The sequence below is a fragment of the Kogia breviceps genome, chromosome 3, assembly GCF_026419965.1.
Source record: "Kogia breviceps isolate mKogBre1 chromosome 3, mKogBre1 haplotype 1, whole genome shotgun sequence".
NCBI lineage: Eukaryota > Metazoa > Chordata > Mammalia > Artiodactyla > Physeteridae > Kogia > Kogia breviceps.
In genome coordinates, this window is record NC_081312.1 from 103,384,419 (window position 1) to 103,402,694 (window position 18,276).

General features: G+C 33.8%; 1 protein-coding gene across 17 annotated transcripts in view; it reads left to right on the forward strand.

Moving 5' to 3' along the window:
- The window catches only part of PEAK1 (pseudopodium enriched atypical kinase 1), a 308,208-nt gene that overhangs the window by 145,142 nt on the left and 144,790 nt on the right, over positions 1–18,276 (forward strand). For 13 of the 17 annotated variants that reach the window (XM_067029393.1, XM_067029392.1, XM_067029391.1 and 10 more), the window contains one exon: positions 14,443–14,606. The exons of the other annotated variants lie outside the window; for them this stretch is intronic. The gene's annotated coding sequence lies outside the window, so the exon portion shown is untranslated. The remainder of the gene's footprint in view (positions 1–14,442; positions 14,607–18,276) is intronic. 17 annotated transcript variants of the gene reach the window in all.

Sequence of the window (18,276 nt, forward strand, 5' to 3'; positions counted from 1 at the left end):
ATCTGCATATAAGTGGACCCATGCCGTTCAAACTAACGTTGTTCAAGGTTCAACTCTTCTCTATCAAATAATTGAAGATGGGACTTAAAAGCTGTGATGGGAAATGATGGTTTTTATTATTGTTGTTTTAAATTTCTACATACAGTAAAATTTACTTTTTTATTAGTTCTGTGAGCTTTAACACATGTACAGATCCATGTAAACTACTGCTACAAACAGGATACAGGTAGACCCATCACCCCAGAAAACTTCAAACTGTCCCTTTCTGTTCAAAACCTCTACCTACATTTAAGCCCTAGCAACTACTGATCACCTTAGTTTTGCCTATTCCAGAATGTTGTATAAATGGAACTGTTCACTGTGGACTCTTTTGTGTGTGGCTTCTTTCTCTCAGCTTAATATTTTTGAGATTCATCCATGTTGTGTGTATAGTGGTTTATTCTTTTTTTAAATTTATGAGTAGTATTCCATTGTACAACTACATAACCATTTGTTTAGTCATTCACCTGTTAATGAACATTTGAGTTGTTTCCAGGTCTTAGCTATTATGAATAAAGCTGTTGTGATCGTTTTTTTAAAGAGAAAAGGAAAAAATTTTATTCATACATATTATAGGGACCCCAGTAGTGCCTAAAGTAGTCACAAAGGTAATTCACTTCATACTTTGAAATAATTATAGATTCACAGGAAGTTGCAAAGACAGTACCGTACAGAGATGTCCCCTGTACCATTCACCCAGTTTCTCCTATTAGTTGCATCTTATATAACTATAGAATAATAATACCAAAATCAAGAAATTGATATTGATATAAAGTGAATAATAGTTCTTTGGCATTTTATCACATGTGTACATTCATGTAACCAAGACTGCAATCTCACCAGAAAGATTTCCCTCCTTCTGTCCCTTTATAGTCACACACACACACACACACACACACACACACTCCTCTCGACCACCCTTCACTCCTGGAAACCACTGATCTGTTATCCATCTCGATAATTTTGTCATTTCAAGAATGTCATAAAAATGGAATCATATAGTATACATATAAACTTTGAGATTGGCTATTTTCATTTAGCATAATGCCTTTGAGATCCACCCAAGTTGTGGGGTGTTCATTCCTTTTTATTGCTGATTTAGTATATTTCATGGTATAGATGTACCACAATTTGTTTAACAATTCGCCTATTGTAGGACATTTTAGTTGTTTCCAGTTTGGGTCTGTTGCTAATAAAGGTAATTATTGATATGTTAAGACATAATAAGTCTGCCATTTAATTTTTTGTTTTCTGTTTGTTTCCTCTTTTTCATTTCTCTTTTCCTTTTCCTGCTTTCCTGTGGGTTACTTGAATACTTTTTAGAATTCTATGTTGATTTACTATGGTGTTTTAAAATGTATTTCTTTGTATAACTTTTTCATCATTGCTCTAGATATTACATTGTATATTTATAACAGATCACAGTCTCCTGTACCACAGTACCACTGGCACTGCTACATTTTACTACTTCAAGCAAAGTGTAGAACCCTTACCTTCCTTTAGTTCCTTTATCTGCCCTCATTTAATTAATATTTTTATGTGTAGATGTATTATTTATAGGTGTATATTATATGCATGCATACCTACATTTTATATGTACTTGTTTTAAATATTTCCTTTACATACATTGTGAACCATATCAGACAGTGTTATAATTTTTGCTTAAACAGTCAGATATAATGTGGAAGATAAGAGGAGAACTCTTACTGTATGTATCCATATTTTTACTCATTTTGGCCTTCTTCCTGATGTTCCAAGATTCCATCTTTTTTCATTCCCTTTCTATTTAGAGAACTTTATCCATTCTTTTAGGGCAAGTCTACTAGCAATAAATTCTCTTAGCTTTCCTTTATCTAAGAATATGTTGATTTTCTCTTCATTCCTTAAGGATATTTTTCTGGAGGAAATATTCTGGGTTGACAGTTCTTTTTCTTTCAGCACCTGAAAAAGATTGTGTCAGTTCCTTCTGACCTCTATAGCTTTTTATGAGAAATCCACTGATAGTCAAATTGGTTTTCCCCTGTAGGTAAAGGATAATTTCTCTCTTGCTGCTTTTAATATTTTTTCATTGTCTTTAGTTTTCAGAAATTTGACTGTTGTACGTCTTGGTGTGGATTTCTCTGGATTTATGCTGTTTGAGATTTGTTCAGCTTCTTGAATCCATCGGTTTGTGTATTTTGCCAAATTTGGGAGACATTTCTCAACCATATTTTTTTCCAATATTTTTTCAGCCCTACCCTTTTTCTCCTCTACTTCCAAGACTCTGATGACATGAATGTTGGATCTTTTGTTATAATTTCACAGCTCCCTGAAGCTCTGTTCATTTGTATTCAGTCTATGTCTTTTGTTATTTAGATTAGGTAACTTCTATAGCTTTATCTTTTAGTTCACTGATTCTTTCTTCTGTCCCCTCCATTCTCCTGTTTAGCCCATCCGTTGGCTTTTTAATTTCAGTTATTATAATTTCAGTTCTGTAATTTTATGCTTTGTATCTTCTATTTCTTTGCTAAGACCTTCTGTTTCTTAGACTTTCTATTTTTCATGTTTCCAGTGTGTTGTCTCACTTAAAAATTCTCATTGAAGCATTTTATTATGGCTGTTTTAAAATCCTTGTGAGATAATTCTTAAATCTATGTCATCTTGGTATTGGCATCCATTGTTTGTCTTTTCTCATTCATGTTGAGGTTTTCCTGATTTTGGGTATGATGAGTGGTTTTCAGTTAAAACCTGAACATTTTGGGTATTATGTCATGATACTTTATATTTTATATCAATTTAGCAGGCCTCTTTTGATACTTCCCTGCCAGGGTGAAAGGGTGCTGCCTTATTGTTGCCACCTAGAAGTATAAGTTCAGAGTCCCACTTACCCTCCATTGACGTCTGGGGAGGAGACAGCTGTACTTCTTGGCAGGGGTGGAAGTTCCAGCTCCCCACTCTAATGACACCAACCCTGCTGGGTAAATACCTAGGAGTGGAATTGTTGGGTTATATGGTAAGTTTTGTTCAACTTTCAAAGAAGGTGTCAAACTTTTTAAAAGTGGTGGTAAAATTTTACATACCTACCAGCAATGTGTGAACATTTCAGATGTTCTAAATTAATGTTATCCTATAGAGCTTTCTGCAATAATGAAAATGTTCTATATCAGCACTGTCCAATACTGTAACCACTAGCCACATGTGGCTGTTCAGCAGGTGAAATATGGCTAGTACATCTGAGGAAGTGAATTTTTTATTTTATTCAGTTTATCAATTTAAATTTAAATGGCTACATGTGGCTAGTGGCTACTGTATTAGAAGGTGAATCAATGCAGCTCTACATCCTCACCAGTATTTAGGCACCATAGCTGTACGTCCTCACCAATATTTAGAATTGTCAGTCTTTCTAAATTTAGCCATTTAATGAGTGTGAAATGGTATCTTGTGGTTTTGATCATTTAATGTAATTATTGGCCACTTAATTTTTATAATGATTTTTTTTTGAAATGCAATTATTTTTGTTTGTTGACTTTAAAAAATATTTATTTATTTATTTTGGCTGTGCTGGGTCTTAGTTGTGGCATGCAGGATCTTTAGTTGCACATATAGGTTTCTTAGTTGTGGCATGTGGACTCTTAGTTGTGGCATGCATGCAGGATCTAGTTCCCTGACCAAGGATTGAACCCAGGCCCCCTGCATTGGGAGCGTGGAGTCTTACCCACTGGACCACCAGGGAAGTCCCTATAATGAAACAGCAGAAGTTTTTAATTTTGGTGAAGTATAGTTTATCAGGTGACTGTTTCTATATATTTTTTTTTTTTATGGTTCATGCTTTTGAATCTTTGCCTATCCTTAAGTCATAAAAACTTTTCCCTGTTTTCTTCTTGAAGCTTTATAGTTTTACATTCTACTCTTAGGTTTATGATGTATTTTCATTTAGTATTTTTACATATATAAAATCCTGTCATATAAAAGCAAAATTCATTTTTATTCCATATGAATATCCAGTTGTTTCAGCAACACTTGTTGAAAATATTTTCTTTCTGCATTGAGTTACAATGGCACTTTTAAAAATTAATTGACCAAGTATTTTATAGTATATTTTTGGATTTTCTGTTCAGTTCCAGTTTTCTATATGTTATCATTAGGCTATTACCAAACTATATGGATTGCTGTAAGTTAATGTTAACTCTAGAAATCAGGTATTATAAGTATTCCTACTTTGTTCTTCATTTTCAAAATTATTTTGATTATTCTGTTCATTTGGATATTCATATACATTTTAGAATCAGGTTGTATATTTCTACCAAAAAAAGAAACCTGGGATTTTGATTTAGATTGAATTGAACGTGTAGATGAATTTGTGAAGAATTGCCATATTAACAATTTTGAATCTTCCAATTCATTACTATGTTATATATTTTTATTTATTTCAGTTTTCTGTAATTTGTCTTAGCTTTGTTTTGTAGCTTTCATTTTATAGGTCTTACACATATTTTGTTAGGGATAAACTCAGGTATTTAATTTTGTTTAATGCTATTATAATGGCATTTAAATGTTTTAAAATTTCTAGTTGTTGATATAGAAATACAATGGATATATGTATATTGAACACAAATTCTACGGTCTTGCTGAAATTACTATATAGTTTGTAGATGCCTTAGGATTTTCTATGTAAATAATTTTGTCTCCTGTAAATAAAGACATTTTAACTTCTTCCTTTCCCATCTTTATGCTTTTCATTTCTTTTTTGTGCCTTCGTATAGCTATGATCTCCAGTATAATGTTGAACAGAACATTTATTATTATGTCAGTATTTTACAGATGCCCTTTATCAAATGGTAGTTCTTGTCCATTCTGAGTTTTCTGAAGTTTCTATTATGAATGTGTGTTGAAATTTATTAAATATTTTTTCTCTATTGAGAGGATTATATTGTTTTTTGCCTTTATTCTATTAATATAGTTAATAACATTGATTTTTTTTTTTTTTTTTTTTTTTTTTTTTGGCGTAACGCTGGCCCCTCACTGTTGTGGCCTCTCCCATTGCGGAGCACAGGCTCTGGACGCACAGGCCCAGCGGCCATGGCTCACGGACCCAGCCGCTCCGCGACATGTGGGATCCTCCCGGACCGGGGCACGAACCCATGTCCCCTGCATCGGCAGGCGTGCTAGGCGTGCTCTTAACCACTGCGCCACCAGGGAAGCCCCAATAACATTGATTTTTTTAAATGTAAAATCAACCTTGTATTTCTTCTTATATATTGCTGAATTTGATTTTTCTATTTTGTTAAAGATTTTTGCAAGTATGTTTATGAGAGATATTGGTGTGTAGTTTTCTCATAATGTCTTTTTCTGGTTTTGGAATCAATCTAATGCTGGCCCTATAAAATCAGTTGAAAAATGTGTCCTCCTGTACTTTCTGGGAGAATTTATGTAGGATTTGTATTACTTCTGTCTTTATATGTTAGATAGGATTTACAGTGAAGCATTGGGGACTGGAGTTTACTTTGTGGGAATATTTTAAATTACAAATTCAATTTTTTTAATAGATAATAGTGTTATTTGGGTTATGTATTATTTCCTGAGTCATGGTAATCTGTGTCTTTTAAGGAATTTGTTCATTTCATCATAGTTGTCAAAATTATTGACATAAAAGCATTCATAGGGACTTCCCTGGTGTTCAGTGGTTAAGAAACCACCTGCCAATGCAGGGGACATGGGTTCGAGCCCTGGTCCGGGAAAATCCCACATGCCACGGAGCAGCTAAGCCCGTGCACCACAACTACTGAGCCTGAGCTCTAGAGCTCGCAAGCCACAACTACTGAAGTCTGCGTGCCTAGAGCCCATGCTCCACAACAAGAGAAGCCACCGCAATGAGAAGCCCGTGCACTGCAACAGAGTAGTCCCCACTTGCCGCAGCTAGAGAAAGCTCGTGCACAGCAATGAAGACCCAACACAGCCAAAAATAAATAAATAAATAACTTAATTTAAAAAACAAATCATTCATAAATGGTCTCTTGTTCTTTTAATATTTGTAGACTCTTTAGTAACGTTTCCCCTTTCGTTCCTAATATTGCTGATTTCTGTCTTTTCTCATTCAGTCTAGTTAGAGGTCTGTCAATTTCACTAATTTTTTTTTTTCCCAAAGAACCTGTTTTTGGTTTCATTGATATTTCTCTATTTTTCAGTTATCTATTTCATTGGTTTCTATTCTTTGTTAATTTGTAACTATCTACTTATTTGGTTTAATTTCTAGCCTCTTACGATGGTAGCTTAGATAATGAGTTTAGGTCTTTTCCGCCTAATATATGCATAGAAAACTGTAAATTTCCTCAAAGCACCTTGTTAGCTGCATCAGAAATTTTGATAGGTTTCATTTTCATTCATTTCAAAGTATTTTCTAATTTCCCTTGTGATTTCTGGCACTTCGGTTATTTTAGAAGATGTTGTTAAATTTCTAAATGTTTGGGAATTTTCCACATATCATTTTGGTTTTGATTTCTAATTTAATCCCACTGTGCTAAGGGAATGTACTATGTGTAGTTTCAATTTTTAAAAATTCGTTAAGACTTATTCCTGGTTCAGCAGATGGGCTATCTTGATAAGTGTTTCATGGGCAGTATAAAAGTTTATATTTTGCTGTTGTTGGCTGAAATGTTCTATAAACATCAATTCAGTTGATAGTGCTGTTCTAGTCTTCTTTATCTTTGCTGGACTTTCAGTGTACCTGTTCTTTTCAGGTACTGAGGGAGGAGTGTTGATGTCTCCAACTGTTTTGGGTGCTTGTTTGTTTCTCCCCTCAGTTCTGTCAGTTTTTGTTTAATGTATTTTGTAGTTCTGGTATTATGTACATATATATACATTTAGAATTATTCCATCTTCCAAATGAAGTGATCCCTTGATCATTATGAAATATCCCTCCTCATCTCTGATACTATTTTTCTCTTGTCTTCTATCTTCTCTGATATAAATGTGGCTATTTCTTAAGATTTTGGTTTGCATGGTATATCTTCTATTGTTTTATTTTTTAACTATTTCCTTATTTTAGTGTGAGATTCTCATAGCATATATTTAGTCATGCTTTTTTAATCTGTCTTTTAATTGGAGTATTTAGATAATTTAGATTTAATGTATATATTAATGTGGTTAGGTTTAAATCTACCATCTTTGCTGTTCATTTTCTATTAACTATTCCTTTGAATTAATTTTACTTTGGGATTCCATTTAATCTTCTCTATTGTTTTTTTCCTTTATTGGCTTATTCTTTTTTCTACCTTTTTATTTACTTATTTTAGTGGTTGCTCTAGGATATATAATATGCCTTTTTTTTTTTTTTTTTTTTTTTTTTTCCGGTACGCAGGCCTCTCACTGTCGTGGCCTCTCCTGTTGCGGAGCACAAGCTCTGGACGCGCAGACTCAGCGGCCATGGCTCACGGGCCCAGCCGCTCCGCGGCATGTGGGATCCTTCCGGACCGGGGCACAAACCTATGTCCCCTGCATCAGCAGGAGGGACTCTCAACCACTGCGCCACTAGGGAAGGCCCTATAATATGCCTATTATTGCATTCTACTATCAAATAATTTTATACCATCTCATATAATGTAATACATTTATAACAGTATTCTTCCTTTGTCTCACGGTCATCTTTTTCTCTTTGAACTTCATTTCGGCTAGATTATGTTGCTGTGTCTTCAAGTTCACTGATTTCTTTTTTTCTGCAGTGCTTATCTCATCCAGTGAAATTTTCACTTCAGATATTATATATATATTTTATCTGTAGAAGTTCTATTTGGGTCTTTTTGAAAATTCTCCATTTCTCTCTTCCCTGTGTTCCTGTTTTCATTTATGTGGAGCATATTTATAACACCCTTTCAATGTCTTGGCCTGTTAATTCCACCATGTCTGTCATTTCTGGGTCTCTCTGTGTTGACAGATATTTTTCTGGTTATGGGCCACATTTTCCTACTTCTTTGTATGTCCAGTCATTTTTAATTAAATGTCAGGTATTTGTGAATTTTATGTGTTGAGTTCTTGATTTTGTGGTATTTCTTTAAAGTGCATTGGACTTTTTCCTAATAGGCATTTTAAATTGCATGTTAGTTTGATCCTTTCTAGGCTTTCTAGGCTTCCAAGCACCTTTCAGGAGGGTCTAGAGGAACTTTTATTTTAGGGCTACTTTTCCCCTGCTTCTGCACGTGGCCCTTCTGGGGTCATTACAGATAGCCTTGTATATTCAGTGAGGTTTTTCCCCTCTTGCTGGAGGGAACTTGTTGAAATATTGGCCCCATGTCAGCTCTGTGAATCCTTTGTCTTAGAACTCCCTGGTAACTTTTTTCCTTAGAATTTCTTCTTGGCTGGTCTCAAGAAATTTACCCTTCTCATGTACAGGTTTTTATTTAGCTAAATACTCAAGGGAACCCTCATTTAAATTACTGGAACACTTTACTGCTCTCTGGAACTCTACCCCATAAATTCTAGCTACCTTGGCCTCCTTGTACTTTTTTCTCCATCTCCTTATGTCACCAAGATTGCCAGACTCTGTTTGGGTTCTTCCTCTTGTACTGGAGTAGTAAATTGCTTCCTAGCTGAGAGCCTTGGGTGATGGTAGGGCTCACCGTATTTGTTTCCCTTTTCTCAGGAATCACAGTCGTGCACTGCCAGTGTCTGAAAATAGTCCTCTCCTATATTTTATATGGTGTTCTAGTTGTTTGCAGTGAGAGGATTACTCTGGACTTCTTACCCTCTCATGCCCTCAGAAGCAGAAGTTGAATTATTCTAGAATGAGTTTTAATGCTAACACCTTTACAAAATTCTGAAGCTCTCAAGCAGTTATTATTTTTTACATAACTTTTAACCATTTATTCACTTTTTCCTCAGTATTGTTATAAATGATCTTGTATCTACTGTAGGAACTATTAGTTATTTTTCAATTCAGGGAGCCCATTACAAACTTTAAATCAGAAGCTGACCCAAAGAAAATGATTTATCATACCTAAGAAATCTCACAAATCAGGAAAATGGATTTTCAAGTATACAAAAATTCAATATTATGGAATAATCATTTTAAATATAAAATTATTATTTAATATTTCATTAGAAACATGAAAGACTTGGAATGAAATACTTGGAGATAAGGACTAAAATGAACCATTTGATCTAGTGTTAAAATATAAGTCCTATCATTTTACAGTATAACCATGTGAGTATTTGTACTTTATATCAGGAACCGGCAAATGTTATCTGGAAAGGGCCAGATAGTATATATTTTAGACTTTGTGGGCCATACAGTCTTTGTTGCACCCACTCAGCTAATCCTTCGTAGTACAAAAGCAGCCTTAGATGATAGATTTTAAAATATGCTAGCTGTGTTCTGATAAAACTTTATCTATAAAAATGAAATTTGAATTTCATATAATTTTTATGCCTCAAAATATTTTTCTTCTTTTGATCTTTTTTTCCTGCTATTTAAAAATGTAAAAACTACATTCTTACCTTGCAGGTCATACATAAACAGGTGGCTGGTCAGACTTGGCCCCTGGGTCACAGTTTGACAGTCCCTGCTCTATGTGAATAAAAAGCTCCCAAGTAAGCGGTAGGATTCCTGTTGGACTGTTGTGTTTTCATTCTAAGTAATGCTTTTACTTAGGGAACTAAATAAATAGTTCTCTACTTTTAAATTAAATAGCAAAGTAAGTAAGATCACACAGTACTGAGCCTATAGGGCTTGGATATATTTTTAAATGTCAAAGGTTATATCAGAGGTTCCTCAGTTAATGGGGAATTGGGGCTAATGTCCAGTTTATCTTACTCTCAAACTGGCACCTTTTCTCTTTTTAATTATGCAAGGTTAAATTCCTTCCTTTCTATTTTGTTTCAATATGCCTATCTTATTAATGGTTAAAAATTAGCATATATGTATCCTAAATTTATTTATTTTGTGATGAAGTTGCCCTGGTACTCATAAACAAAGTGTCCCTCCCCCACCAGCTTTATATCATTTTTAACTTCATGCTGTCCCCACTTACAGGATCTAGGGATTTTTCTTCTTAGTTCACAATTTTGAGAATACAGCCTCTTCTCTTCATCATCTTTGCTTCTGTATTGTCTTCCACATAACACTGTTAGCCAGTTAGAACACAAAACACATTTCAAAGCATATTCTCTTTTTTCTACCTGTTGTAGCTTAGCATACTAGTCAGGCCCCTCTTAGAATGCTCAGAATTTGTCTAATATGTACAGCAGTGTCTATGTATACAGTCTGTGATTTTGTTTGGTGTTATGTTCACACAGTTAACTCGAGCCACACTTGAATGATTATGTAGTTTGTATTCTATAATCATAAATGTATTTTCCTTCCTTAAGGTATATAATTGAAGTTGTTCTTTGGCAATACGCAAAGTCCAGTGCTGTGGAAGTTCTAGAAGAGAGGGCTTGAATTTTGGTATATGCTGCTGTTGCCTCAGTGAGTGGGTAGTAACATAGCTGCATATAATCATTCATTCAGGGGATACTTTTTCTGCCTACATGTCTTCATGATGTTTTCCCAACACACTAGTACACCATCCAGGAAAAAACAAAACAAAAAACAAAAAACAAACCAGGCAATTTGTTTCTTTTTACATGCAGAGAGAGAATAACCTTTGTTTTCAAATATAAAATAAAAATAAGGATTGGTTCTGAAAGAAGCTATGAAGTAATAGAAAATCATCATCCAAAGAGAATTTGCATAGTTAGTTTAAAAAAAGTTAAGAATTTTTAAGAATTGTTATTTTATTGTTGTCATTACATAGGAGTTAATGAATAGTTTAAAATGTGGCCAATTTTCACATATGTTTTGAGGGGTATGGTACTTAAGAGATTTTTTTCACAAATTTCATTATTTTGATAATTTAGAAACTTTTCCCCATGAGTATTAAAAGCTTATTCCTATCTTAATGACGTGTATGCCCTATGTCTGGAAGATGCTTCCCCTAAACTTTTCCATTTCTGGCTCATTTCAACTTGAACATCATCTCTTCAGAGGGTCTTCCTTGATACACTGTCTAAAATAACACCTCCACCTTCCTAGTCTCTAACACCCAGTTTTATTTTCTTCAAAACACTTATCACCATCTGAAATTAGTTTATTTATTTATTTGTCTCTTTCTGTATTAAAATATAAGCTCTCTGAGGTGAGAGATCTTGCCTTCCCTATTATCTGTCTTATCTGTACCACTCAGAACATTTCCTTTCATATAGTAGGCCTTAAGTATGTAATTTATATGTGGCTGGAAGGATGGATAATTAAAAGTATGTCTAATGCATGATCTGTAGGAATATTTGATAGGCTCACATGTATTGTAAGTCACCAAGAAAGAATACAGTGAGTAACTTTACCCAAATTTATTTCACTGTAGAACTACTTTTTCTTTAAGCATTTGGCTGTATTAGACTTCCACAGAAGACATTTTGGAAATGTGACAGATGTACTGATTATATTTAATTTTTTTTCTTTTTATATTATAATAATTTCAAACTTACATACAAATTATAAGAATAGTACAGATAATTTTTCCTAAATCACTTGAGTGTAAGTTGCTGACATTATACTGCATCACCTCTGAATTCTTTAGAGTACATTTCCTACAAAGACATTCTGCTACGTAATCAGGATAAAATAATCACAATCAGGAATTCAATGTTGATAGGTGACTACCCTCTAACCTACAACCCTGTTCAAGTCATGCCAGTTGTTCTGGAATTCATTGGTGAACACCCCTAGGAAGGAGGGAGGCACAGAGTAGGCAGCCTCAAAATCTGCATATGTCTTTCCTTTCAAATCTTTGATCACTAAGTTCACATGTGTAGAGGAGACTCCTTAGAGCCTAGTGGAAAGTAATAGCTGACATGGGAAGTTGCTGAGGTAATATTTCAGATTTGGAGTTTGAGTTCTACCAAACACATCAGAATAAAGCATTCAAGAAAAGACTGTTTTGGGGACTGAGAGGAAAGGAATGCAGGGTGGATTATGAGAGGATAATCAATCACTGCATTAGGAAAGAGTAAGGAGATGTAGGTTCTCATTTCAGTTTTTCCACTAACCAACACTTACCCATGGGAAATCACTTCACTTCTCTATCACTAAGTACTTTTCTAGGTTATCAGTATTTGTATATCCATAAGTTCAATTTCTTTTCATATTCATATTTCAAAATGAAATAGGCATTAATTGCATTTTTCTTCCTTAAAGACTTAAAATGGAAAGAAGATAATTTTGCCACGCTTTATGTGATACTGGGCATCATCATTTCATCTATAGATTGGTGATATATATATATTTTTTCTTGGTAATATTTCTCCTACATGCTGCTCATCATTGTTATGTACCACGTGAAGTGATGGATTTAAGCACTGTAAGAACATTGGGTATTGTTTTCATCGTGAATAACCCAGCTGTGTCAGAGTTAGATATTGTTTGATGTTGCACAAACAAAAACGTCCTTTTTAAAATGCTTTTTTGTTGTCTTAAAATTTATTGAGAGGTTCAGTTCTACAGTATGTAAGCACAGTCAGGAATCATTTAAAAGTGATCACATTGAAGACCTTAATTTGAAGAGTCATGTACCACAATGTTCATTGCAGCTCTGGCTATTTACAGTAGCCAGGACATGGAAGCAAACCTAAATGTCCATCGACAGATGAATGGATAAAGAAGATGTGGCACATATATAAATGGAATATTACTCAGCCATAAAAAGAAACAAAATTGTTATTTGTAGTGAGGTGGATAGGCCTAGAGTCTGTGATACAGAGTGAAGTAAGTCAGAAAGAGAAAAACAAATACTGTATGCTATCACATATATATGGAATCTAAAAAAAGAAACAGTGGTTCTGAAGAATTTCGGGGCAGGACAGGAATAAAGACACAGATGTCAAGAATGGACTTGAGGATACGGGGACGGGGAAGGGTAAGCTGGGACAAAGTGAGAGAGTAACATGGACATATATACACTACCAAATGTAAAATAGGTAGCTAGTGGGAAGCAACCGGCATAGCACAGGGAGATCAGCTTGGTGCTTTGTGACCACCTAGAGAGGTGGGGTAGGGAGGGTGGGAGGGAGGTGCAAGAGGGAGGAGTTATGGGGATATATGTATATGTATAGCTGATTCACTTTGTTATAAAGCAGAAACTAACCAAAAAAATAATAATAATTCCAGGAGAGACAAAGAATTGAGGTGAGGGACAGATGAAGATGAATGGCAGAATGTTGATAACTGTTAAAGTTGGGTGATGGGTATGTGGGTTCATCATTCTCTTTACTTTTGTGTATGTATTTGAAAATTCCCATATTAAAAAGTTTAAAAAAAAAGTGATCACATTATCTTTTTCTTTCTTCTTAACTTTTCCAATTATTTTCCTTGTATTTGGTGTTATAGAGAAAACAAATTGTTTAAACATGCATGTAATTGGTGCTCAAGAGTGAGAAATAGGAATTTATTAATTTAAACTTTTTTTTATTGGAGTATAGTTGCTTTACTAAGTTGTGTTAGTTTCTGCTGTACAGCAGAGTGAATCAGCTATACCTATACATATATCCTCTCCTTTTTGGATTTCCTTTCCATTTAGGTCACCACAGAGCATTAAGTAGAGTTCCCTGTGCTATATAGTAGGTTCTCATTGGTTATCTATTTTATATATAGTAGTGTATATATGTCAATCCCAGTCTCCCAACATCCCACCCCCCCTTCCTCCCTTGGTGTCTGTATGTTTGTTCTCCACATCTATGTCTTGATTTCTGCTTTGAAAATAGGTTCATCTTTACCATTTTTCTAGATTCCACATATATGTGTTAATATTCGATATTTGTTTTTCTCTTTCTGACTTACTTCACTCTGTATGACAGTCTCTAGATCCATCCATGTCTCTGCAAATTGATGTTTTGTATACCAAATTATAAATATATTTTATGCTTAAGCCTAAAGTAAAACTGCAAAGTGGCTAGAGAAACTTTTGCAATTGGAGATGTCTACTTTCATATTTAACAGAGGCATTATCAAAGTTGGAAATTGTGACTGTTAGAATTGGATTTTTATAAAGGTGAAATAGAGTTTAATGTTTCTTATTTTTATATTTCTAGCCAAAAAAAAGAGAAATATACAAGGACAATAGGACGAAGTCTTAGAAAGCCTCAAGTGTATCAGTGCTAGCTAGTTTGATTCCTATAAGTTACTTGGTTCTTAGGTACGGCATGGATAGTTCTTGAGTGTGTAAGATTCTATCCATGTCTTTTCCTAAGTAAGGAAGTGACTTCTTAAATGAATAAGTCCAATTTTAACGGTTGAGTGAGTGTGAAATTAAGAATATCCTAAAGGAAAGAAAATGTCCAATATATTTAAAACTAGTTTACTTCTCCAGTTTAGCTCTATTTTTTGTTGTTCTCTTGCAGTAAACATTGCTATCTTCAGAAAATAAGTTAAGGAATGAGAGGCAAGGAAGAAAGGACATTCATCTTGGAAGGACCCAAAGCACTTTGAAATTTAAATGAATGTAATGATAGCTGCTAAAACCGCCTTTGTCACCAAAATGGATGAAGTACTTCAAATTTAAATGGTAACCAGATTTCTCATATCATGTTACATTTCCACCAAGAACTTTAGATGACTTGAAAGGGTTTATTTTTAAGTTTAAATATTTACCTTACAAATACCAAAGTGTAGATAAAGCTGATAATTTTATAACTTATTTAGCATAGTCAGGATTTTATTTTGCCTCTTAATGCTTAACCCTGATATTAGCCAAAAGAAATGTTGCTTTTTTCCCAGGTCATGAACTTCTTAACATAGAAACAGGTAAGCTTATTTGAGTAAGAATATGGCATAGTACTAGTATACTTATAGGTCCGTCCTTTACCAGATATTTTTTTCCTTTCATAGAAATAACCCAGACAATGTAAATGGTGGTATCCTATCACACATGCAAATGGTTTTTAGTTTTGTTTTCTGAACCTTATTTCATATTATGTTTTAGTTTCCTTATGTGACATCTGGTCTCTTGATCTTTTTCCTTTCATATCTGACATCTTATTTTAATTTAATCTTTATTTTATCCTCTGCCATTGTTTCTTAGGAATTTAGATTTATAAAAGATACAAGGTTTTAAGTCTTTATGTCATTAAAAAAAAAAAAAGTCACAAGGATCCAAAGTAGAAAAGGAGAGAGAAATTTGAAAAGATTATAAAATTATTTTATTATGAAATTGCAGTGACTGTTATATTTTAAGTAGAGTGGAAAGCAGTTATAGAAAGACTTAAAGATTCTTTCAGTCTTCTTAAATCTCCTTGATCTTAGGCCAGAATTGTTTCAATACATGTTTTGTAAAGACTCAAATGTTTACAATTTTTTAATCACATCCTAGTGAAGAATTAGAACTTTTATTCATTGGAAGTCTGTTAATTTGATTTTGAGGTATAATCATTTGTTTGCTTGAGTCAGTGTGTCTTGGTAGTGAGTGGGTGTAATTGAGTACAACTAGGTCCTTGCTGTGAAATCAGGGCATGTGAAAAATCAGTCAAATACAGTATCAATTACTAGTCCTAATGATTCTAAGGAATGCAGGACCTATTATTTCAAGAAAATGATTTAAATTGACAAGTGTAACCCAGGATAAGTAGTATGTACGGAATGAATGTTCTAATCACTCTTCCCTGTGTTAACATTAACCTGGATAGAAAATACCTTAACATTGATTTTTTTAAAAAAATTGTCCAATTATTGGTTAAACTTCTACTTATGGCATAATTAGAACTTTCCATGTTCTTGTCACTACCAACCATGTACCAGCATGTGGCCTTTTAAAAATGTCCAGCAAATTCTTTCTAGTCCTGAACCATTAAAAAATTAAAGTTGAAGAAAGTAACTTTTGAAACACAGCAGAAATTTAAGTGCTGAATGTTCACTCATACAAGCAAGATAATACGCAGAAAGTCCCTGGGGAATTCCCTGGCAGTTCAGTGGTTAGGACTCTGTGCTTTCACTGCGCTGGGCCCTCCCTGATCAGAGAACTGAGATCCCACAAGCCACGTGGTATGGCAAGAAAAAAAGAAAGTCACCAAACGTCCCTGTCTTCTCCATTAATGATCTAAGTTTTCTTTACCCATTTGATTATATTTGATTCTATAATCTCATATAACCACAGGTTCATTAATGAACCAAAAACAAACAACATTATCAAAATTTTTATCATGATACTTTTACCACTCCTTATCAAACTCTTAATTCCATTTAAATTCATCTCTCAGTGATTTTTGGTAACCATGGATAAGATCTTTGAAATCCACAGGCAGTGGATTTTTTTAATCATTAATTTCCACTTTTAACTGCCAAATTTGTTTTTAGGATCATAATATTAACAAGGAACAGATTAAATTAGAACTTGACCTCTCTACAAAATAAAACAAAAGAATTGCCTTGATTCTCCCATCAAGTCCAGTTCAGAGGTCATGTAATTCACCTACATGAGACCACCTGAATTACATATTATTTAATTTTTCTGGCCCCATCTAAGCTGGATGCCTTCAAAATCCCAAATCTACTGTGGTTTTTGATGAAGGAATGGAATCAGACTTCTGATTGTGCAACTGACAGTATTTCTAATTTGTACAATTAGAAATTCACATTTCTAACTGTGCAAACTATCATGGCCACTTTGAAGAGGCTGAAATTTAAAAGATGGTGTTCTAGCTATGTTAAAGTTGAGCCAAACACCCAGTTTTATCTAAGTTCAGTTCATTAGCTTAAAATTATTGTTCTTGGGAGTAAGGGAAGTATATACTTGCAGACAGTAAGACCACTCTAAACAATGTATCAGTAATCTTAAAATTCATAAAGCTTGATAGGCTCCATTTAGGACAACTGTCCTTATAGAGGGAAGCCTAGGTGTAATTTGCCCAGACAAAAAGGAATTAAAAATAATAGTAATTAATGTGTATTGAGTGATTACCATATGCCAGGCATTCGGATTAGTGCTTAATATGCATTATCTGAAGCTTCACCACTCTTTTTGACATAGGTCCTATTATTAAATATTTCCATCTTACATACGAGGAAACACATTCTCAAAGAAGTTATGTAAATTGCCCTACATCAAGTTGCTAGTTCAAGGTAGAGCCAGGTCTATCTGACTCCGTGACCTGAGCTCTTAACCAGGAGTTTATTCTAGTTTACAAACATTTAATACTTCAAAACTTCAACTTGTGAAGTTTTTATTTACCTAGTGGCAGATAAGGAGAGGTCTTTTTTATTTTTTAAGGGAGAGGTCTTATTAGCAGCATTCTCATTTAAGCTTTGTAAAATTATTTTCCCTTTAGATACATAGTATTTTTCTTTTGCAACATCAGTTTTATTTTGTCAATAATTTATCATTGTTTTTATTATGTTCTTAAAGTGTTAGTTATTATTTAATGGAAAAGACAACTCAATCTACTAAGTAAAGGTTAAATTACTTGAAGATGATATCATTAGACGACCCGCATTTTATCTGAGATACAGAAGACAGAGAAAGATAGGAGACATGGGTGAGGAAAAAATGCAAAACTGACCTCTTTACTCAGCTGTCCTCCCTTAAAGTCTTATATGCCTTTCTCTTTATCCCAAGCAAATTCTTCCTTGTTTTTCAGTCTCAGTAACTGATACTGTTACTAAAAACTAAAATAGTAATGAATCTGGAAACCAGTTTGTCTTTTTTAAAATTTTTATTTTATATTGGAGCACAGTTGATTAACAATGTTGTGTTAGTTTCAGGAGTACAATAAAGTGATTCAGTTACACATATACACGTATCTATCCTTTTTCAAATTCTTTTCCCATTTAGGTTATTACAGAATATTGATCAGAGTTTCCTGTGCTATGGCTATATAGTACGTCCTTGTTGGTTATCTATTTTAAATATAGTAGTGGCATAAATTTTCTGTTAAATTTATATTTTTAAATATAAATCCTTTTCAAACAGATACTTCTTATCCTAATGGTAGAAAACTAAGTACATTAACCTATTATCAAAGTTTAAGATGGTAAAACGTACCGTCAAGACTCAACATATTAAAGATACCAATTCTCCCTAATTTGATATATAGGCTTAACTCAATTCCTAAAATCCTGGCAAGATTTTAAAATTTATATGGAAAGGCAAAGAAATTAGAACAGCTAAAACGATTTTGAAAAAGAAGAATAAAATGGAAGGAACCACTCCACCTGAGTGCAAAACTTATATAGCCACAGTACTC